Consider the following 24,235-nt stretch of genomic DNA (forward strand, 5'->3'; position numbering starts at 1 on the left):
ATTACAAATGTGCCTATGTGACATTAACTTGGAATGTGTGAGAATGATGTAAATAAAGAATAATTAGGACACATTTAAATGTGATAGAGCATCATTGGCAACACGTCAACATGTGCATATCATGTGGAAGTTAGATTGCTGGTGCACTGGGACTTGCTCCTGGTTTCCCAGCAATAGCTCCGGCCTTCTGAGTGATGCCTGATACCCAGAAGCTGGTTTTAGCTCCTTCTGGGTTTAGCTCCCACTGTGTTAGTCAGCCATATTTTGCATTTAGCCTAATTGTGTGTGGTAGCCATACCTTGCTTTTAGTCCAACTGTGTTAGTCAGCCATATTTTGCATTTAGCCTAACTGTGTAAGGTAGCCTTACCTTGCTTTTAGTCCAAATGTGCTATTCATCCATATTTTGCATTTAGCCTAATTGTGTGTGGTAGCCATACCTTGCTTTTAGTCCAACTGTGTTAGTCAGCCATATTTTGCATTTAGCCTAACTGTGTAAGGTAGCCTTACCTTGCTTTTAGTCCAAATGTGCTATTCATCCATATTTTGCATTTAGCCTAATTGTGTATGGTAGCCATACCTTGCTTTTAGTCCAACCGTGTTAGTCAGCTATATTTTGAATTTAGCCTTATTGTGTATATTTTGCATTTAGCCTTACCTTGCTTTTAGTCCAAATGTGCTATTCAGCCATATTTTACATTTAGCCTAATTGTGCGTGGTTCTATACCTTGCTTTTAGTCCAACTGTGTTAGTCAGCCATATTTTGCATTTAGCCTATTTGTGCAAGTTAGCCTTACCTTGCTTTTAGTCCAACTGTGTAAGTCAGCCATATTTTGCATTTAGCCTAATTGTGCAAGGTACCTTGGTTTTAGTGTGTTAGTCAGACATATTTTGCATTTAGCCTAACTGTGTATAGAAGTCTACCTTGCTTTTACCCAACTGTGTTAGCCATATATTGTAGTTAGCCTAATGTTGTAAGGTAGACATATTTTGCATTTAGCCTGTGTATAGAAGTCTTACCTTGCTTTTACCCAACTGTGTTAGCCATATATTGTGGTTAGCCTAATGTTGTAAGGTAGACATATTTTGCATTTAGCCTGTGTATAGAAGTCTTACCTTGCTTTTACCCAACTGTGTTAGCCATATATTGTAGTTAGCCTAATGTTGTAAGGTAGACATATTTTGCATTTAGCCTAACTGCGTATAGAAGTCTACCTTGCTTTTACCCAACTGTGTTAGCCATATATTGTAGTTAGCCTAATGTTGTAAGGTGGACATATTTTGCATTTAGCCTAACTGCGTATAGAAGTCTACCTTGCTTTTACCCAACTGTGTTAGCCATATATTGTAGTTAGCCTAATGTTGTAAGGTAGACATATTTTGCATTTAGCCTAACTGTGTATAGAAGTCTACCTTGCTTTTACCCAACTGTGTTAGCCATATATTGTAGTTAGCCTAATGTTGTAAGGTAGACATATTTTGCATTTAGCCTAACTGTGTATAGAAGTCTACCTTGCTTTTACCCAACTGTGTTAGCCATATATTGTAGTTAGCCTAATGTTGTAAGGTAGACATATTTTGCATTTAGCCTAACTGTGTATAGAAGTCTACCTTGCTTTTACCCAACTGTGTTAGCCATATATTGTAGTTAGCCTAATGTTGTAAGGTAGACATATTTTGCATTTAGCCTAACTGTGTATAGAAGTCTACCTTGCTTTTACCCAACTGTGTTAGCCATATATTGTAGTTAGCCTAATGTTGTAAGGTAGACATATTTTGCATTTAGCCTAACTGTGTATAGAAGTCTTACCTTGCTTTTACCCAACTGTGTTAGCCATATATTGTAGTTAGCCTAATGCTGTATGGTAGACATATTTTGCATTTAGCCTAACTGTGTATAGAAGTCTACCTTGCTTTTACCCAACTGTGTTAGCCATATATTGTAGTTAGCCTAATGTTGTAAGGTAGACATATTTTGCATTTAGCCTAACTGTGTATAGAAGTCTACCTTGCTTTTACCCAACTGTGTTAGCCATATATTGTAGTTAGCCTAATGTTGTAAGGTAGACATATTTTGCATTTAGCCTAACTGTGTATAGAAGTCTACCTTGCTTTTACCCAACTGTGTTAGCCATATATTGTAGTTAGCCTAATGTTGTAAGGTAGACATATTTTGCATTTAGCCTAACTGTGTATAGAAGTCTACCTTGCTTTTACCCAACTGTGTTAGCCATATATTGTAGTTAGCCTAATGTTGTAAGGTAGACATATTTTGCATTTAGCCTAACTGTGTATAGAAGTCTTACCTTGCTTTTACCCAACTGTGTTAGCCATATATTGTAGTTAGCCTAATGTTGTAAGGTAGACATATTTTGCATTTAGCCTAACTGTGTATAGAAGTCTACCTTGCTTTTACCCAACTGTGTTAGCCATATATTGTAGTTAGCCTAATGCTGTAAGGTAGACATATTTTGCATTTAGCCTAATTGTGATCGGTAGAGCACAGCTAACCCATTTTATCCCCTCGCACACAGCACCTTTGTAACTTAGAGGAAGGTGCAGCCTCATTCCACACACCCTGCACTCACATATAACACACACGTTACTGCACAACACCTCTGCCATTAGAATGAATCTACTTTTTACTACACAAATTCGAAAGGTAGCTTCTCACAGTGTTCTCTATAGCTTAAACACAACCCAACCCTGCTAGTTCATAGTTTACCTCTGCTGCGCCCATCCACGTGCCATTCAGACATGCCTGACTAGCAGGATCTTAGCCACCCTCACATAACTTTAATGGCTGAAATGCACACACGCAAAATAGCAGCTTCAAACTTCTCCCAAAACTGGATCCGGGTCCCACCGAGGGTGTAGAACCAATACCGCATTGGGACCTTCATTATGATGAAAGGCTCTACACAAATGACAAAATGAATGAATGAATCTTAATTTCAAACCCTATAAGAGCATGCAAAAGTGCACTTGTCGTGGTGCAAATGTTTTTTTAATATGCCCCAAATGTTTTTTGCACTAGTGCTGATACCGTGCAACTGCGCATATGCACCAGTGCAAAGTGTCTGTAATCTGGCCCCGGGTCAGTTTGTATTGGTATGGTCCAGAACCAAATTTTGCCTTACTTTTTCCAGTTATGACTGTCCACAGGTGCAATTGAGGAACTTAGTTACATACTACAGTGAAATATCTCCGAGGCCTTCAATAAAGCATAATGCAGAAATACCCCCTGAAGATGAGGGCTTCATGTTCAAGCTCTCCCATCGGAACCCTCCATGTATGACTGCAAACGGCAGCTGCCAAAGTACACAACCCTGATAAGTTGATATCACGACATGCAATCAGTCCACTGCCTCCAAGTGTCGCTGCAATGGACAGGCCTTAAAGGGTGGCTGCTGACAATGTTTGCTAACACGTCCTGCGGCGGCCTCATTACTGACACGTTGCACCATCGCAAATGCAGTTTGGTCCGCTTTTAGCGGTGGGACACAAATGACCCCAGTGCAAAAAGCATTAGGCGGTATTAGAGAGATTTTGCACCTGTGCAAGTGCCATTATCACTGTGGCAAAAAAGTCCCTACTGCAAGAAGCATGTTCTTTCGAGCCCCCTTTAACCGGGTTAATGCTCGCCTTAGTGCCAGTCTCTTGCCCGGGTGCTGCGGGGATTTTTTGCAGTAGGCCAATGTTTGCCCTGGCGCTAATTTCACTTGCACTGGGTTTCTGCAATACTGCTGTGTTCTTTTAATCTTGTGATCCTTCCTTGTTTATGGAATGGAACGCCTCTTTTTGTGGACCCGCACCGACCCGGTGAGACTTTCTTTTCTCTGTCACATGGAGTTTCATATCTGCGCCTAGCAGGGACCAAAGGAAGAGGGTTGCAAAGCACTCGCTTCTTTTTTTTGGTTTCTTGTTCTTTTGATGCATATTTGCTGCAGGAAAAGGTTTGCTCTAAAACTAACGGGGCATGCACTTGAACATACAGTGCCCCGGTGCAAATATACATTGAAAGCGTACACATTTCCATGAGTGCTAATATTGAGCAAAACTAAACAAGTGGCCATATTTTCTGCCATGATGCCGCAGAATGGTGTCAATCAGGTGCATTGGCCGAGCCAGGTTCGAGGAGCGCAGTGCACCATCGTGCTGTGTTACTTGCCTATAAGCGCCTAACAAGCAAACTATAAATAAATAATAAATACCTGTCTGTGATACTGATTAAATGGTGAGACTTCAACTGCAGCCCTTGCCAGGGAGCTCTTGATATCCGAACAACATGTGAAGAATTCTCTGCACACCTCTTAGCACAGGGGAGCCAATGAGATAGCATGGCAAATGCGGGCATTGCTTCATTAAAATGTGTTGCCCTCTGCACATTTAATTTGTGGGGGTCGAAACTCAAAGGCGCCATAAGGCGCATACCGAAGTACATGTAACGGAAGAACGCCATGATTGGTGGGGTCCGTCGAAGCGCTTAAGGGCTGCCTTCGCGGCTGTGCAGAATTGCGCCCACTCCAAAACAGCATTGAAACAATGCGCATTTGTACTGGGGCAACTTCTTGCATAGGCGCAGGGATTGCACAAGGAGATGAAGTTGTTTACCGAGAATCACACGATGTCGCTTTGGTTAAATGTAGCCGGCGGGATTTAAACCTAGGTGGGTTTCAAGGTTCCAAAATGAACAAAGAACACACCACGTCTCCTCTTGCAGAATCTAACGGACCTCTTACAGATGGCGCAAAACCCAAAGTAAAAACAATACCTTGCGCACTTTTGGAAAGGACATTAACACAGGAAGCAGCCAAAAAGGGGAACGTTCAATGGAAATGTCAATGCACAGAATTATATCCTTTAGTGTACCTTGTCGATAACATATTATGAATAAAGATTGTAAAAGACACAGCGTGTTCCAATAATAGAAAATGCTGTCAATACTCAATACAGAGTAAAATTAATACAAAACTGAGTATAATGGTCATTATTATACAGTGGCTTAACTTTTCTCAAAATGTTGGGGGGACATGACATCTGAAGAAAAGGTGCCCCAGCCAAATGAATGGGGACACAATGGTGTGCCATGAAAGTTGGGGGGGGGGGGAGCAAATACTCCTGTCCCCTCCTAAAATTACGCTCATGCTATTATATCATCATATGTTATCAAATGACTAAGCTATACTATACCTAGGTATATATGTTGCATAACGATCCTCGTATTCCGTACATATTGTGATGTGTACACATATTTTATGAATTTATATTGGAAATCAACATAGATTGGGTATACATGTACAAACACATACGGCCTGATTTACAACGCGTATTTCAAGGGGATTGCGCCCGTGTAAAATGTGTTTGTAAATCAGGCCTGTAGTGTCCAAATTCACCAAGTCATCGAAACGAAAAACGTAGCACCCTCTTTTTTTTTTTTTTCAAAACGTGGGAGAATCTGGGCGTCCCTTTTGTCCACACATCTCGGGACGGGAAGATCCGAGCTCTTGGGACCATGTGTGGCCAGTTGAGACTCGTGCATGCATAACTTGCGATGTCTACTGGTAGAGCCAAGTTTCCCCTTCTGAGAGGTGTCTTAGCGCTATAGGCAGTTTACCATCAGTGAAAACCGCCCACGGGCGTTCTCATCACGAACGTGGCTTTCTTCACTGACTTGCAAAGGGATAGGGGAACTTCAGGGAGGGATTAAGTCAGTTATGGATAACAATTCGTATGTCTTCTGTGGTCGCGCATGCCCTGGCTTTTGGGCGATTCCTCTGCCGGCACCTGGTGCCACCTTCCATGCGCGTGGAGAGTCTGCCTTTCCCGGGAGTTACCATAAGGGCGCTCCCTGCTCACACCCTTCACTCGAGCAATGCGGCTCTGATATAACGCATTCAGCAAGTTCATTATGTAACCACTTTAATATTGTGCGTATGCTTGCACCTATGCATTGTTATGTGGCGTACTGGGTAGCAGTGCTCACTGAGAACACACAAACACCTGTGAAACGATCAAAGTGCACCGACTGTTGAGAAAATCTCACACTCTCCCCTCGTATCTTTTTAAAAAAACTCGCGCTCATTTTTAAGACCGCTAAACGTTTTCCAACTGTCTCACGGTCTGATTCCGAGATCGTTTCTGAATGCACGTTTTGGGTTCCCCCCACTGCATGCAGCGCTAGAGGCGAGCTCGGCACCCCTTACTAGAGCAGCAGTCTTCTTCCGGTCTTGGACGGACGGCTGTTTAATGTAAATGCATTTCACCATAATAGTAGCTCAGTGGGTCTGTGCCCCAGCGGCCGAGGTCCGTTCGCAACTTGCATGTCTCATTCGGCTATAATAGTTTTGTTTAACCAGTGCCGGAGTCCCAAAAGAGTAGAGTTCGTGGAGCTATATTTAAACATTTCAGCAAACAAAATGATCTCGGCAACAGGCTTCAAACAATGGTCCAGCCTTTGATTAAAAATAGATAGATAGCATTGGTTGTGTTGAACTGATAGGAACTGATATTTAGGAAACCAAAACAATGTAGGACCAAGAATTGCATAAATAAAATATTGTAACCCACCACCCCACCTCACCCCCAAATTTGAGCGAACTTGGGAAACCCATTTCAACTGTTCCCAGGTGTGCTATCGCACACCAAGCGCTTAGAAACAGCCCGCGCACCTGCATTAAACTCTGCTAAGCAACGGTAAGCATTTGTTCTGCGGAAGGGATATTTAAAGAGGACGTACCTCGCTCGGGGAGAAGCTGCCGGTTTAAAGCGCGCCGCCTTCTTCCTGAGCTGTCAGCCCTGAAGCGCGGGCATTTCTGGTGGATCGCCCAGTGCACGTGCGCGGGAGTCAGAGGGCGTGCTGAGGATGTGCGGGGCGCGCGAGGGCGAGCCCTGCGAGTCTTGCTGAGGCGGGACCTTTTCACGGGTGCTGCTGAGTGCGCATTTGCAAGGGAAGAAAACCGCTCTCCGCAGCGGCAGTATCGCTCAGCCCAGAAGTGTCCGAACGTTCAACGCGTATCTCGCTGCTACTCCTATGACGCGCCTGTGTTCTCACGCCTTCAACTGCCTCCCCCATGTGCGGAGGTCATTCTCCCTCTCTATTTATCTGTCCCCATTCCCTCAGGTTCCTCCTCCTTTCTCTCTCTCCCCCGCACTCTCTGTTTCCTCTTTCTAGAATGTTGCCGGCTCTCCCATGAGGACCCACCCGTCCCTCCCTTTAGTCTCGTTTCTCTTCCAGTGTATTGCTAATCTCCCGCCTTCTTCACCCCTCCCCCCCACACCACGCCAGACCACCTCCTAGCTTGGCTCTGCCTCGCGCCTCTCCTCTGGTACTGCTAAATCGAACCCCTTCTCTCCTTTCCCTCTTCCCCGCGGTACCCCTTCCTGTGCCACAGTCTCGTCCTCTCGTTCGCTTCCGTGTTCCCCCCTCCCTGCCCCGGGAACATGTGTCATTCACAAAGACAATTCCAGCAGCTTTCCAAACATAGCCCCGGTGCAGTCGGCGTGCTGCTGTCCCTGCAGCCGGTGAACAAGTGATGGAACGATATGCGCGGAGCGTGACTTCACACAACGAGCAATTCGGCGTTCCATCATCAGAGGAGCAATTCGCAGAAAATTGCCCAACGCCTTTGCGCAGTGCTAGCATTTTCACAGAAGGTCCAAGAACCATTGTTTATTTTTTTCACGCTCATTTCTGCACGTTAGAATTTTTAAAAGAGCGCCAACATTTCCAGATATGTTACAGAATTAGCATAAATGCACAAAGTGGCGCCCATTCTAGGTCACAGACATTGCAGTGTGCTTAAGGGCACTCTAGCATGCCCACGCGGTAGCAGAACCTATTAAGGTATTGTGATTGACCTAAGCATCACATTGGTGTGTGGTAGAGTGTAAATGGCATCCATTCGGTTTATGAGAAGCGCAAAAGCGCTACACCAGTGAATGCCAGACAGTTTCTAGGCAATATGGTGCCCAGGTCAATAAACAGAAATGTGCCCTCAACGCTTGGACTGCTCAATCCCATGCCACAGGCCCTGTCTCCTTACGCAAGCACTCCACACCTTCAAACCCAGGACTAGTGGGACCCTCTTGTCTCTGGCACGAACATGGCTGCAGATGGCACCTCCACAACAGCAGTCCCAAAGACCTGGTGTCTGGGAGGTGGCAACAGCAAGTGGGTACTATAATTCATCACTCAATCAAGTCCAATGCCCCTCGGCTCCTCACCCACCAAACACGGCAGCAGTATACCATTCATTTCATCCTCCTGTTCGGATAGGATGATGGTTGCCCTCTTCTATGCTCTATGCACCGTCTTCTTCGTCGTTTTGAAAGACTCTGGCTGAAGGCCAAATCTACGTCGGATCATTCATCTTCCTTTTCTTATCATGCTCTTTATGATGACTGTTTACTTTCTACTAAGCGTCTTAATTTCTCTGATCTTTTACATACCCAGTCTACTCATCCTAGGTGTCTGTTTCAAACCCTTGCTCGCTTTCTCTCTCCTCCCACCCTGGATCATTCTGCTAACTCTATCTTATCCGCTACTGACTTTGTTCAATTCTTTTCCTCTAAAGTCCTTTCTCTTCGTAATGACATTGAAACTTCTAATTCACCATAGGTTGTTAATCCTCCTCCTCACACTTCCATTGCTCACTTTGCTTCGATTTCTAATTCTGAAGTGTAGTTTATCTTCTATTAACTAAAGCTCACCCTACTGCACCCCCCAATTGATCCTATTCCTTGTGCACATATTCCCAAGGCCTATCCTTGTCTTGTACCTTATCTTGTTTCCTTTTTCAACGTCTGTCTCTCTACCTCTACTTCTACATCTTTTAAGCATGCTTCCATCATTGCAATCTTATGGAAAGCCACTTCTGATCCTCTGACTGTTTTTAATTTCCATCCTATTTCTTGATTACCTTATCTTTCTAAACTACTAGAACAGCTTGGCTACTCTCAGATCTCCACGTTTGTTTCTAATTCCTCTATTTTTCCTCAATTCAAGTCTGGTGTTCGCCCTTTCCACTCCACAGAAACTGTTCTTCTTTCTGTGTTGAATTCTCTTCTTTCTGCACAATATTCTAAATACTCATCTTTTCTCATTCTACTTGATCTATCAGATGCTTTTAAGACTGTTGATCATTCTTTACTTTTGCCTTCACTTTCTTCTTTCAGTCTCTCGGGGTCTGTTCTGTCTTGGTTTCACTCTTATCTATCCAATAGAACATTCTCAGTTTCTTGCGCTGACAAGTCTTCTAAATCTTTCCATCTTGCCCATGGTGTGCCCCAAAGGTCAGTTTTGGGCCCTTTTCTATTCTCTCTTTATACCTCTTATCTTGCTTCTATTATTTCCTCTGTTGGGTTATCTCACCATTTTTACGCTGACGATACCCAACAGTTTCTTTCCTTTTCCTCTTTTTCCCCTGAAATTCATCATACTCTTTCTGCTTGTCTAGTTACTATCAAATCTGGGACGTCTTCCCACTATCTTGCTCTCTTTGCTGGGAAGACTGAAGTCTTGTTTTTTTCCTTCTAATACCCTTAATTCCCACCCTTCTTCTTTTATTTTCTTTCCCCCATCCAGACTCTCAATTTCACCTACCACCCGAAATCTCGGCCTTCATTTTGACGCTAATCTTTCCTTTTCCTAACAGATTAACATCCCTACGCATCAGATGATGGAACACTAGAGGATTCGTCCATCTGTTCTATAATGATGAGCACAATTTAAATCGATTTGACATATTAACGCTGCAGGAAACTGGGTTAACTACTCAACCGAGCACTGAGGGATTCAACACTTTTTTGAACCCTGCGATAAAGGGTAAAAAGGGGCGACCCATGGCTGATCTTCTAATATTGATAAAAAAGAACAGGATTTCGAGTAACAAAAATTGAGAATCTGAATGCATATATTCAGACAATTACCTTGGAATTAGGTCAAAAGTCAAAAGATTTGGAAAAAGTAATGGTAATCGTAAACCTTTACTGGTTATATAAAGCAACATCATGTTTGCAAATCAATTTTGGCAGACACTCCACCACAATTTGGAATTCTACAATCTGTATGCAAATACAAAGATGAATTAATTCTAAAAGAGTGGACTGATTCCTGTCTTAAAATCTTGGAAGATATTCGTGCCTCTGTGGAAATGCTGAGAACAAATCCTGAGACAGTAAAAAGCTGCAACGATTGGTGAACGCTCATATTGTGTTCTTTTTCTGAAAAGTGTTGTCTGTATAACAAGCAGTAGGTATTGACAGTCGAGTGAGACTTGTCACGATGGCGGATTGTACTCCACTTATACATTTATGCAAACAATGGACAAAACACGCATCTAAACTCAAGCAGTACAGTGTAGAATGGGTTAAGGGTACGACAGGAAAAATGTTCATGCCACAAGGGGGATCGCTGTCAAAAGCGGTTTTGCAACACATGACCACATACTTGCATGCTTCGTATGCAGGAAAAAAGTTGAAAAAAGTGTTATCTAGCCTAGCGCTTTAGAAGATGGACCAGGAGGAACGGGAAGACAGGATGCTTAACCACTGTAAAGAGGGGGGTGAAGAGACTTCTTCTTCCCCCAATACGCCTGAAGTAAATGGCGATAGTGCAAAAAATGAAGGAGTGTATCCACTAAGAGATCTTAAAGCAGCGGCAGGATATAGCAATCCGACATACGAACCTCCTGCTTATAGCAGTGACGAAAGCCCAGAGAGAACGCCAGAAAAAGATGTGATCTATAAAGTCCCATGGGACAAAGAGAAAAGTGAACGACCAGGTGTGACCCTGGACATAGAAAGAGAAATTAAAAGATGGGAAGGAGAAAAAGATAAAACTGATGAGATACCACTCATACAGAATCACTGGATGGGCGGTCAGATATTGCTCAAACTTGATGGGAAGAGCATCGAGGAAGTGAGGCAAAGGGAAGATCAGGATGAGCAAGATAAAAAAGACAGGGAACAAGAGAAACGATTGAAAGAAGATGAGTCTAAACAAAAGAGCAGACAAAGACTAGAACAAATGTACCAGGAAGAGCAGCTAAGAAAGGAAGAAAGGGCAGAAGGGCGAAGAAAATATTACAATAGGCAGAGAGTGATCGAAGAACGGGACAGGCTAGAAAAGAACCTAGAAGAAGAGGAAGAACAGAAATAAAGAGAGAAAAGAATGCAAAGACGAAAGGATGAAGAAGTGTGTAGGGCAAATGAGAGAAGGGAAACAAAAACACAGGAGGAAGAGAGAGTTAGAGAACAAGCAAAAAACTGATGGGCATTTGATTAGGAAATGGAACGAAAGAGGAGACAGAGAGCACGTGATATCAATCGCATTGAGAAAGAGCTAATGGAAACGAATCCAGTAGTAGCATGGGAAGACACAGAAGAATTGTTCCCACTGCAGGAACCAATGCCAGGGCCCTGTAGGGTAAATCTTAAGGAGGAATTTGTGAGGGACTCAACGGTCTGCTCAAGGAAAGGATAGCCAAATTAAAGCCAACACTGAAGAAGGGGTGGCTGCATTGCTTGCCCCTTGCATTATATGCATTGAGAAATCAGCCTGGCTCAGTCCACCACCTCGCACCCCACATACAAGTCACAGGGAGGTGAATGAGAATGCCTCTATCTGCTCCATCGAAGACTAGTAGTGATGCCCAGACAACTTCAGAATTGTTAAGAACTGAGTTGAGTGATTACTTAACATGTATGACAGCTAGTATCTCTCTCATTTCAGATCAAGTCAAGCAGACAGGGTGTCGGTCTCAGAACACAGATGAAGACCATTCAGCAATCCAGTTCTATCTATACCTAAGATTTTCCAGGAGATTAAATACTGAACAGGAATTTCACAAGTAAGTGGCACGAGCCTAGATTTGGTGGCCCTTTTATTGTGGAGAACGTCACACCATCAGCAGTCAAGGTCCAGGTAAGACGAGCTTGGATTCATCAAGGTGATGTGAAAATGCACGCTGGAGAGACCCCGCGCCCCAAACCATTCAGAAGCAAGTTAAGAAGAAGCCGTTCAGCACATGCAGACTAGATCGATGATGAGGAAGAAGTATGCAGGGACTATACAATAGATAGACAAAGAGTACTTTGGACTGTGGCTCCTTCGCAGGCACTCTTGTAATACTTGGTAGGAGTGCAAACCAGCAATTGTTCTTGAGCCACAGGAACTTAGTGACATTGGACTGGGGCTTCCCTGAAAACACTCTTTGTATCTGCTACAGCAAGGAGTGAGAAAGTTACTGTTCTTAAGCCACAGCAGTGTGTTGACATTGGACTTTGGAGTGCAAAAGAAAAAGCAAAGAATGCCAGATGTGGATTTCGTGTTTGATGATTGGAAGAGAGAGCAGTTCTCAGACTCTTTCCAAACCGAGTTTCTCTTTGGTGGGCCATATGTTGCACACTGGTGTTGACGTACACAGACTACTTCTTGCTGCCTTCATCTTACCCTGCTCTTGTTGGCTGTCGTGTTGATGTGTGCACTTTCTTCCAATATCCTAAGGATGTCCCAGCGATTAGACGTCTTCTGGCAGCAATTCTAGACCAGTTCAGACAATTACCTGAACATCTCTTTGAACGCATGAATGGTCCCGTCGAGTGATGACATTTACAATTTACTGGCCTTGATCTTTGTTAGGGAGAATTCTCCAAATGTGCTAATTTCCCTTACCTTTTCAGACTTCCAGCAACTTTGCTGGATTTCTAGGATTACATTTTTTACTTGGGAAGAGAATGAGCCTTTTTTTCCCACTCTTCCATGTATTTTGTATGTGTTTTACTTTTGTGTTCTTTGGTTATGGAGTTTTAAAACAACTTCAGTGGCATCATATTTATATGTGTGTCACACAGCACCTTCAGTGCAGTGGCACAGGGGTGTCTTTCAGACTCCCCAAAGGTTTAAATACCTTCCCTGAGAATGACTACTGTCTCTCAGGACATGTAAAGTTAAATTGACTTTACTAGTCTCTTTAAATTTGCTGACCCAGCACACCCTAGCTTACTATAGAGTGCTGGAGGGGTTGCTTAGCTCCCCCTGAGTCTAAACATTCATGTAACACTAAAATGTTACCTTTTCCTATTTTAAATGGCTGGTGGCAGTGGTTTAGATTAACTACCATGATTTTTCACGACCGCTAACAACGGTAGCTCAAAATCAGGGGTAGCCATGTTTTTCAATATGGCGCTAAACAAAACACAAATTACTGTTTATGGGGTTGCCAACTGTGAGTTGCCCAAAAGCGTCGTCACACTAAAAAAATCACAGTTTGTCGAGTGGAAAAGGTTACAAGGGATCAGCTTCACTAACTGGGCTTTCCAAATCGTCTCTGATGCAGTGTGTATTGCTATAAGGCACATGCTGGACAACCTTGGTCTTCACATGTGTCTGCTGCCTTGCAGATGAAGGACATTGTTCACTTTAATAGCTTTTCTCTGTTTTAGGCAGGTGCAAGTTTGTTAAAAACAAGGAAGAAAAAATTCTTCGGTAGGTTCCTCTCTGGAGGTTTCCTTCTAGAATTGGACCTCTATTTTATTTCTAAGGGATCCTTTCTGGGAATGAGCTGTGCCTGTGCTGATAGATATTAACACTAGGTCAGGTCATTCTAAAGCCGACCTGTTTCTGTGGTACTGGGTAGGTGGGCCACATTCATCAGGGCTGGAATAGGGGCACAGGCATGTGCGCCTATTATGATTCACATTAAACAGTGTTGTCTGTGTCAATACTGATCCTCTCCCCTCTGCGGTGGTAGAATAGCTTCCTACACGGAGAGTGGGGCGGCCTGGGACCTTCAGCAAAGTGTCTGTGGTGGTCCTGTGAGCCGCGCGCGAGAGGTTTCTCGAGACGATTTCCAGAGACGATTTGGAAAGCCCAGTTAGTGAAGCTGGTCCCTTGTAACTTTTTCCACTCGACAAACTGTGATTTTTCAATATGGCGCCCCAGACCTATCTGTAAAAACAGACTCTGGTCATCTTTCTTTGCCATTTCTTTTAGGAAAAGTCCTTCTTGTATGTAACTCTGCATGCCAAACCAGGTTTGGTCCCTTTGTTTGTGCCCTTTAGCGGGCTTCTGTGCTGAAAACCTCCTCTGGTACCACAGTGTCTGGGGTGGACAGGATGTGAGGGAGGTGCCCGAAACGCCCTGTGCTTAGTCTCCTAGGAGACCTGAATGCACTCTGGTGTGATTGGCTGACTGACTGTCCGGCAAGGACAGCCACCCTGCTGGGTGAGTGACAGCCAGGCCGAATTAATGGGGGAAAACTGTTTAAAAGCGGGTCTCTGGGACTTGGAAAGCTGAATCGACCACTGGAACGAAAGAACCGAAGTCGAGAGGAAGGAAGAGGACTGATGCAACTCCTGGACAAATGGTGAGGCCCTGCTGCAGGTCCGAATTGCCTGAAACTCTGACGACAGAGAAGCCCTTCAAGGTTAACTTCTTCCCTTGAGTTTGGTGGGAAAAACGAACTTGCAGGCCACCTGGACACTGTCCTATTCTGGACGAATTTTCAGCAGAGTGCTGTTAAAAACCAGATAGTCAGAGGGAAGGAAACCAGGGGGACTTTAAGGCACTCAAACCTTAAACCAACGTCTTGCTACAGCTTTTGGCCTCTTCCCTGGGCAGTGCAGAAACCTTCCGACATCCTCCTTTGTTAAGGATTTCAATCAAGCAATACACCCTGGTCTCAGCCTAGCATGCAGTGCGCAAAATAAATACTTATTCTATTGTCTCTACAGGTTCAATATTCTGAGTGGTATACCACTCATATAACACCCCTTCTCAAAATACCCCCAGGTCACAATGGACCAAGAATCAGGCTGGTTGGTAAAGGTAACATTTTTCTTTTTTTTAAAATTCAAATCAAACATATGTTTTAATATATGGGGCAGCAATCACCAATGTGCTGACAATACAAATAGAAAGGTATGTAATGCAGTTAAGTCACTTTTCGCAACACAGAATATAAAACACAAAGGCCCTCATTACGACCCTGGCGGAAAGTGACTGACCGGACCGCCACAGCGTAAATAGCGTTTCCGCCATTGCACGATGGAGCAAAGTGCGGCCCATTCCGACCCATCGGGCACGAGCACCACGGCATGGCGGAAGTGCAAAGTCCGCGATGGCGGAAATGACCCCAAAACGGCCCACACCGCCGCCGTACGGCGTCCTAGGTGCAATACTGCCACCCATCTTAGCGGACACCGCAGTGAGCGCCAACCGGAAAGTACGGTGACCGGAAATATACGGGAACGGAAGTAAAAACATGGGCCCGGAACGGGAAACATCCCGCCGTACACCTATAAAACCACAAAATCCACACAACCACTAAAAACACTACCCTGAGACACACCCCAACCCGTCATCCACCCTAGCGAAACCAAGAAAAATGGGAAAAGTAGCGAAGAAAGCGTGCGACCGCAAGCGGCAGGTCCACTTCTCCCGTGAGGAACTCACCATGCTAACAGAGACCCTCCAGGAGAATGCCGCCGCCGTCTTCTCCACGTAAATGACCAGGACGGCACTTGCGAACAAGAAGGCCATATGGGCTCTGGTGGCACAGCGGGTAAGTGCGGTGGGGACCGCACCCCGCAACCCACAGCAATGCAGAAAGCGATGGGACGACCTGCGGATACGCGTCCGTAGCATACTTTCTGCCAACCGCAACATTGCCACAGCCACCGGGGGAGGATCGGAATCACCCATCAAGTTGACCCCCTGGGAAGAAATCTGTGCCTCCACCATTGGAATGGAGAGTATAGAGGGAGTCGGAGGGATGGAGAAAGGAGTGCAGACATCCGAAGAATCAGGTAGGTGGCCCAAATAAAACAATGCCAAATCCACAATGTCCAATCATGTGAAGTACCATGTGTCCAGATAGTGCAACAGAAACACATGGCCAGGAGAACGTCCACACACATTCGCCTGATAGCGCACTTTAAAACACACAATAAATACATAAATACTTAAAAACCCCAAAAACACCCACTACACGTGCAGCAGGCACACCCTAACTGCAGGCTGCCAAACAACTGCACCCTCACTCCACACACAAATGAAAGCACCTCCAAGGCCCCGACCCAAATCACCCTCAGGTACCACCCCAATGCATGTGATACAATGCCATTCCAATTCCCACAGACCCATTAATAACCCTCGCCCTCCTTTACTCCACCACAGGGTCCGATCCAAACGACGAGCTTCAGGACACCCCTACCAGCACACCTGCAAAGAGGGCCAAGACCAACGGCCAAAGACCCTCCACCTCAGCTGCACGCATCAAGACACGGCAGCAGCACAAATCAGGTGGCAGCACAGAGGAGGGAACATCAACAGGCACCCCAGCAGCCAGCATGCCCACAACAGCAGCACCACAGGTCCCCCCAATGGATGCCACAGAAGGCACTGCCTCTGGTGGCAGCAGCACCATAGGTGACACCCCATTAATGGCAGCATGCTCCGACACAGAAGACGGGGATGTCGAAGTCAGATCCATCCATGACCTGTCCCAATCCCCCTGTCTGTCCCATCCCGTACACCATGAGGATACCACGCAGGGGCACCCACAAGACGACGACTGGCCATCCCCCACAAGCCCTGTGGCAGGGCAACATGAGGCGAACAGCCACTCTGTGACACCACCGCAAATGGCCATGGCCCAGCAGAGGCAACAGTCCCTCGACCAGTTAATCGTGCAACAGCAGCAACTGGCCACGCTCCTCAAGGACCATGCCGATGAATGTGGGGGCACTAAGGCAGACATAGAAACATCAACTGAGACACTTAGGGCAGAAATGGAGAGAAGTACAGAGACACTAAGGGCACAAATGGAGAGTAGCACCGAGAGCCTGAGAGTCCAAATGGAGAGTAGCACCGAGAGCCTGAGAGTCCAAATGGAGAGAAGCACCGAGAGCCTGAGGGGGGAACTGCATGCGACGTCCAAAGACGTATGTGCCGAACTTGCCGCAGTGCGCCGTGTGCTCACTGAGCTCTCACAAACCCTTAGGGACATGCATGGACGTGAGCAGGCAGAGACATCATACGTTGCAAGTTCCGTCCAGGGCAGCCCCCAACGTAGATCTGGGAGGAACCTGCGCTCCACAGGCAGGGGTGCCCCTGATACCCGCAGAGGGGGCTTGCAATAGCGACTGCCCACTGACAATGAGCATCTTTGGACACTGGTGTTCGGGGGGGAGGTAGGAGGGTGGAGGGGGTGTGTTGGGCTCACTTGGGTGGCGGGTCGATAGGGTGTTTAACATGATATCACATATGCCATAAACAATGCACGATCAACCAATGAGATGTGTGGACAATGATCTTTGTGTACTAGGCCATCATAGGCGTACAGTCCATATTGTGCATGTACCAGACACACACAGTGCCACGAGTACCGTGTCCATGTATCAGCCACCAGGCGTGAGTGCTAGAAGCATGCATCAATGAGATGCTGACGAATGTCACGGCCCTCCTGTGCCTCGCAGACTCCTTGAGGTGCTGCCACATCCCCACCCTCATCATGACCATCTTCAGGTGCTTGCAGTTCTGCGTCAGGGGGCATGGGCACATTTCTACGTACGCACATGTTGTGGAGCATGACACATGCCATCACCATCTTTGCAACCTTCTCATGGCGGTACAGGAGTGCCCCGCCAGACCTGCTGAGGCAGCGGAAACGAGTCTTCAGTAGGCCGAATGCCTGTTCAATGACTACACGGGTACGTGAGTGGGCATGGTTGTAGTCCTCCTCATGCTGGTCCCGTGGGTTCCGGACTGGTGTGAGGAGCCATCTCTTCAGTGGATATCCAGCATCACCTGTATGTGGACGATAAACGTATAATGTGGAATGCCATTGCTACGTACGCACACACCCCCCCCCCTTCCTGCCAGGTCATTGCCGAATCACATACCCCACATCATCATGCATGAAATGAGACTCACCGAGTAGCCAGGATCTGTTCCCTGCGTGTCGCTCCATGTAGCGTGGTATTGTAGAGTTCCTCAAGACCATAGAATCATGGGTTGATCCAGGGAATCGGGCACAACAATGTGTAATGATCCTGTTGGAGTCACACACCATTTGTACATTCAGAGAATGAAATTGTTTTCGGTTGCGGTACTGGGCCTCCATGGCATGTGGGACGACCAATTCCACATGGGTGCAGTCGATGGCACCAAGGCAACCCGGTATGCCGGCAAGTGCATGGAATCCCACTTTTGTGTTGGTAATTTCCTGCTCCGAGCGTGGTAGAGAGATGTAGTCGTCTGCGTGCTGCAGGAGGGCATCGAGCACTTGCAATAGTGTCCGTGAGAACAGTGGCTGAGAAATGCCATGCAACTGTCCGACTGTGTGCTGGTAGGTGCCTGTGGCCAGGAAGTGGAGTACAGACACCACCTTCAGTAGGGGTGGGATGGCGGTTGGGCTATCTATCATGCTGACAAGGTCAGCCTGTGTCATGTCCACAATGGCGGCTATGGTGTCCCGGTCCAAACGGTAGAGGGTGTGGATCTGCTCATCAGTGAGGTTGAACGGATGTGCTCGGAGGCGTGGAATTGCGGGCTGCCTGCGTGGTGGTAGTGGCTGTGCTGGCGGCCCTTGCTGGCCCTGCCTTGCCCTCCTCCTCCTCCTGCGTCTCCTCCGTGCGGCCGGTTGTAGTTGGTGTTCGTCTTCTTCTTGGAGTTGGAGTACTTGCAGTGCTATCAGGTCCCCCAGGGCCAACATCGCGAGTCCTGCCGGTAGCATTTCGGAGTGGGTGTGGTTGTGGGAGGAGACTGGGTGTGCAATTTATGTGTTTTCAGGCTGTATGGCCTCCACCTGTGGTGATTCATTCCACCTGTGCAAGCTGCTCTCCCCTTTGGCCGAGCACGTCCCGCACACAACGCTGCAATTCGAGGAATGGCATCTTGCTATTGCAATCATGTATTTGTACCCGATGGCCGTGTAACATTGGTTGATATGTTCATTCGGCTATGGTCCCATTGTTTCACATACAATCTTTGCAGTCGCGAACAGACTTGTGAAGGGTCAGTGGAACGTAGTACTCGAGTAACGGTGGGCCCTCATGCATCACTGTACCGAGTTGCAACGACGGGCGGGGCGTCCCATTTGTGAGTGAAGGCAGTTGCCATTTTCACACACAGCCGCACTAGATGGATTAATTTGTGATTTCAAGCGGCCACAGATGCCTTTTCGACGTGATGTTGCAAATGAGGAATTCGAAGGGCGGCGCTTTCGGTTATCAGCTAGCGGCGAGGAGATGCCCACAGGTCTGACTGCAAATATAACGTTCTATTGTTCAATGTCCTTGAGACAGGGGCCATGGCGAGGATGCAATGATTGATATGAATAGTTTGGGATGCGCAATAGCGAAGTGGACGATGAGGCCGGACGTTCCCAAATACATGTTACTTCACAACACTGGAATTACGGGCTGGGGCACTGTGGATTTTGCAGGCTGCATAACGCACAGACTCAATGGATATTTCTAATGGTGGTCAGTCAAAAGGCCGAATACATAATACCGAATGTCAAAAATCTCGAAACCAAAATCTCGAAAAAAAAAAATATCGAATTATTTATTAATTTATTTATATGTGTTTTTGGGGTCAGGTAAGTAAAAAAAATGGTTTAAATAAAAAAAAAAAAGGGGGATTGGGGGGGAACCCCCCCATTTCGAAAAAAAACGTCATAAAAAAAAAAATTCGATATTTTTTTTTTCGGCCTTTTGTTTTCGAGATTTTGGTTTTCGAGATTTTGGTATTCGGTATTATCACTATGAACCATTTCTAATGTTATGTGAGTAAATATTCAGGCGTTTTCATACCGGGATGAGGGAATGATGAATGGATGCATGGACAGATGATTTGATACAGTGTTTGCCATGTACAGGGCTTCTTGGAATCTGTCCGCCTCCCCTGCGCTATGTGATGCAGGGCTGCCATAGTGGGACCATCTTCTATCTGGCCTTGTTGAGCCCTCCCTGTCTCGACGCGCCCTCAGACACTTGTGTCCATGCACGTTACCAATCCCATCTGATGGATTCTGTTTTCACAGACGCATGCACAGGTACACTCGTTTGTGATGGTGTTTACACCTCGATATAGATAGTTATGAGTCGCAAGTGGTTTTGGGGTGGTGATGATCCTTTGGAGTGGGCTAGCATGCATATGGCTGTGGATTTAGTGTGATCATTGAAGTGAGTTGTTCGAATGTAGTTCTGATGGCCATTCTGTTCTTTTTCTTTTCTTTTGGTTGACAGGTATCTCCTCCCCTTTTGCCACTGCCATCTGTATGCCACTCCTGCAGATGGCTTTTACTCCCGACACCTGCTGCTTCGTGTTAATCAGTGGAGCAGCATTACGATCTTATGGGACGATCGCCAATGGGCCACATGCCCTTACGCAGTACTAGTGGCTCGGAGCAACATTTCGGCCTTTCAGCTGGACTAGTGCCTCCCCATTGGGACGGCCCTGCGGTTCTGTGCGCTTCCATGTTGCCTTTTCGTACGTGAATGTGGCTCTGTGTACCATGATGGAACAGGGCGTCACACAAGAAGTAGCTGGTCATTTCTTGCGGATGCAGCCCACAATGGTGAAATGTGTTTTGGAGTTCATGGCCTAATGGCTGTATGGGCTTGGTGATTTTGTTGTGCATTAAATTTCTATTCTGATATGGGCCGTGTAGCGTTTTTCTTTGCAAGTGATGTGGCATATTCCTATTTGGGGAGCGATGTATTGTGAGGAGATCTGCATTGGGTTCCAGCTTCGGAGTATAGTTGCGTGGTACTGTGCTGGGCGCGTTTGCCTACGAAGCCCAGTGAGGTCAGGGATGAGGGCTGCCAATATGACTGTTTGAATGATGTCATGCTCAGGGGCGGGGGATTAGGTTTTGTGTGACAGATGCCGGTCAGCCAGGTGGACTGGTGGAATGATGTGATTTTCGGAATATTGCTGGTCACAGGTGCCTGTGTTTGCGTGCGTTTCTTGGTGGGGGACTGTGGTCATGTCCATTGGAATGGCTTCTGTATTCGTGCCATCTGTGCCCTGCAGCTCCCATTGGCCCCTCTTGTGATTCTTTTGTTCGTTGGCATGGATGGGTGACTTGTACATTTCACTGGTTGCATTGTGACTTCATTGCACCTACGGGGAGTTGTACTATGTGGGCAGGGAGCGGTGTACATGCACTCAGTGGGGCCGTTTACGGTTGATTCGCGATGCCGTACTTCTCACCATGGCGGAATGGTACTTTCCGCCGTGCTTGATGGCGTTAGGTACATGTCCGCTAGGGTCGGAATTCGCGTACCCTTGCGCCATGGTGGTATTTACGGTTTGGCATGGCGCGCGCGTGCGTACTTGGTGCAGTTAGCGTTGGCGTTCACTACGGTGTCGCTAATGGCATCGTACTTTGCGGTGACGGGTCATAGTCGCACCGAGCGCTATTCGATGGCGGTATTGCATTTCCGCCATCGTTTTTCGATTTCCGCCAGGGTCGTAATGAGGGCCAAAGAAAAGAACACTTTTGGCTTATTTGAAAGATAGCGCTTAAGTTAAGATTTCCCCCTGCAAATTTCCCAACTCACAAATAAGCAATTCTACACAGATGTAAGGGAGCAGCAGGTATTCAGGAATAAAGAACTATCAACAGAATTTAAAGATAATCTTCCCTCCCCAAACAAGAGAGAAAAACGGTTTGGAAATCTTACACTATTAAATTAACATTCGAAAATGGCTGAGCAAAACAATGAAAAGTGGGCAAAAATCCTTAAATCAATATAAATCTCTATGGGAGCAGCACTGAAAAGATTCTAACAATCATAAACTACAGGATGAGCAAAATTACACACTTTGAATCTTAATGGAAGTTTGGAAATACTTGAAATTGAAAATCACACGTGTAAAATAGGTTTGGGCATGATTCTGTGTGGGAACTTGGGGATCTGCAAGAAAAATATGGCAGTTGGATAGTGGGGGAGTTTTGGGCTCCCCTGGTTCTGATTCTGGGCCGACCCCCTTTTTTTGGAGGCAGTCCCCAGAATGGGTTTGGGCAAGGTGGTTTTCTGGATTATCGTTCTGGGGTTCAATGATGGGCGATCCTAACTCAGTCCCCACATTCATCCAGTGTTCATTAGGATCTCTCGGGACCCATTTTTTCTTTGGGAGGAGTTCCCCCATCCCTGAAGGAGAAGATCTTTTTCCCAGAGTCCTCTGAGGACCCCTGTTCTTCAAATTGGAGGACACTAACCTCCTCCACAAAATGGGTCTTTTTAGGTCCTATATTTCTCCTACGCACCCTGTGTTCCTTGGGTTGCAGACTTTCGGGGGCAGGAGATTTTGGTTCCGGTTCCTGGGTTTCAAGGAAACTTCCTCTAAGACTTTACACCCTCCTTCCCCCCGTGCCTCCTCCTTTGGAACCGGTGAGTTGTCGGGGGTCTCTCCCCGTCATTGTTCTGGAGTACCAGACCCTTGGTTTGTGGAGTTCTGAGCCTCCATGTTCATCTGAGGGTTCTGCTGAGCCCTCAACATGCGACCCAGATCATGGCACAAGTTCTGGACCTGGCGCTCCAGTTGGGACACCTGCTCTGGCTGGTACGTGGGTCTCTAGTCCGATCTTGGTGATTCACGGGAAGGGTAGCTATCCCTTCTCCCATAATACCCTGGGTTGGGATAGTTTGGGTAACCCTCCACCCTTTGCCTCCCCTCTCCCGGATTGGGCTGTCTGGGCTCAGGAAAGTGGGGAAAGAAAGCAGGGTTGTTTTGTAGGTTGGAATTTTGAGGGTACCGGGGAAAAAACTCAACCAGGCATTTGGGGAATTACTGGCCCTCCTGGGGAAAGTTAGGAGGGAAGTTTCTGGGTGGTACCTACCTGGTTGGACCCCCCCCCCTTGGCCTGGGGGTGTCCACACATACCCCAGGATGGGTTTGTTAGCCTTGTATCAGGGGCTAATGTAATCCGGGGAGTTAGGGGTCCCATTTGTGGGATTACCTCCCTGAAAACCTGTCTGGGATTGGCCCAAGGGCCTTCTGGTTCTTTGGCTGGAAGGATTTTGTACCGGTTTATTTTTAGGCTCCCCCATCTACAGATCTAAAATGGGGGCAACCTTCACCTCCGCCACCTTAGCAGCAGCAGAGGTGTTGGCTGGTTTGGGATTTTTATCGGTGTTCTTGTTATCTACAGGTTTCTGCACCTCATAAATACGGGTCGCCTGTTCTATGACCCAGTCCAGTGATCTCTTCTCGTGAAAGTCCCTCACCAGTTGGGTCATTATGTATTTGGGGAGTGCATGGAAGAAGATGTTGATGAGTTCCCTACTACCTGTGCGCACCCTCCTAGTGGTCTGCGCAAAGGCACGTTTCAGTTCCTGCACAAATTCTTGTGGGGCCTGATCTTCCCCCCGCTGCAGATTGTAGGCTGCCCTGCATGCCTCTTGGGGGTTTCTATGGACAGAGAAATGTTTTAAGATGCCCGCCCTGTAGGTGGACCATCTTGAGTGGTTCTGATCCTCCAGTCCCGCAAAGAAGCTGGAGTACTCAGGGGAGAATGTCCATTTCACATACTGAATGCAATTCTGACCATCTTTCAGATGAAAAGTGTCCATCATCTGGTCATATAATTCAAGGTGTTCCTAGACTGAATACTTTGCATTTTTATGATAGGGTGTTATAACGCTACTATTGGCCTTGATCTGCTTCAGGGGATATTTATGCGTAGCTCTCTTGATTTTGTTTGCCTTTTTGGTCTTAGTCACCCGAGTCCACTCATCCTCTGACTCAGAGGCACTACTACTGGAGGTGGCTTCTTGCTCCTCTAGGCCCTCCCTGAGTTTGCGAGTTTAAGAAGGGCTTGCAGAGTGTGGGAGCCAAGTTTCCCTATTCCTGTGGTGCTCAGAAGAGTCTGCTGACTCTCCCCTGCTCCCAGGATTGGCGGAGTACCCCCCTGCCCTACCTGGGAAGAGGTCTTTAGGAAAATATTTTTGGGCTTTATTTCCTGGAGTTCCCCACCAAATTTAACAAACTGATCTTTTGGTAAGTGGTATTTTTGAGGATCCAATTCCCTGACTCTCCCCTCTTCTGAGTCTTCCTGGTCAGAGATATTAGCCCTACCATTTGGGGATCTGTGCAGAGAAGCCCGTCCATCAATTTCTGGGAGGCTCTAATTTGTCAGTCCCATTCTACCAATTCTGTTGAAGTCTACCATCCCCATGGCCCCTGGTTCATATGCGCCAGTGGATATGAAGGTGGCA

At 46.6% G+C, this 24,235-nt stretch overlaps 1 protein-coding gene across 1 annotated transcript in view; it reads right to left on the reverse strand.

The window, feature by feature from the left end:
* LOC138453563 (serine/threonine-protein kinase SBK1-like) overlaps positions 1-7,176 on the reverse strand; it is a 106,091-nt gene extending 98,915 nt beyond the window's left edge. The window contains exon 1 of the mRNA XM_069606545.1: positions 6,738-7,176. The gene's annotated coding sequence lies outside the window, so the exon portion shown is untranslated. The remainder of the gene's footprint in view (positions 1-6,737) is intronic.
* Positions 7,177-24,235: the final 17,059 nt, after the last annotated feature.

Source organism: Ambystoma mexicanum, chromosome 1p (genome assembly GCF_040938575.1).
Source record: "Ambystoma mexicanum isolate Mex_15411 chromosome 1p, UKY_AmexF1_1, whole genome shotgun sequence".
In the NCBI taxonomy this organism is placed as follows: domain Eukaryota; kingdom Metazoa; phylum Chordata; class Amphibia; order Caudata; family Ambystomatidae; genus Ambystoma; species Ambystoma mexicanum.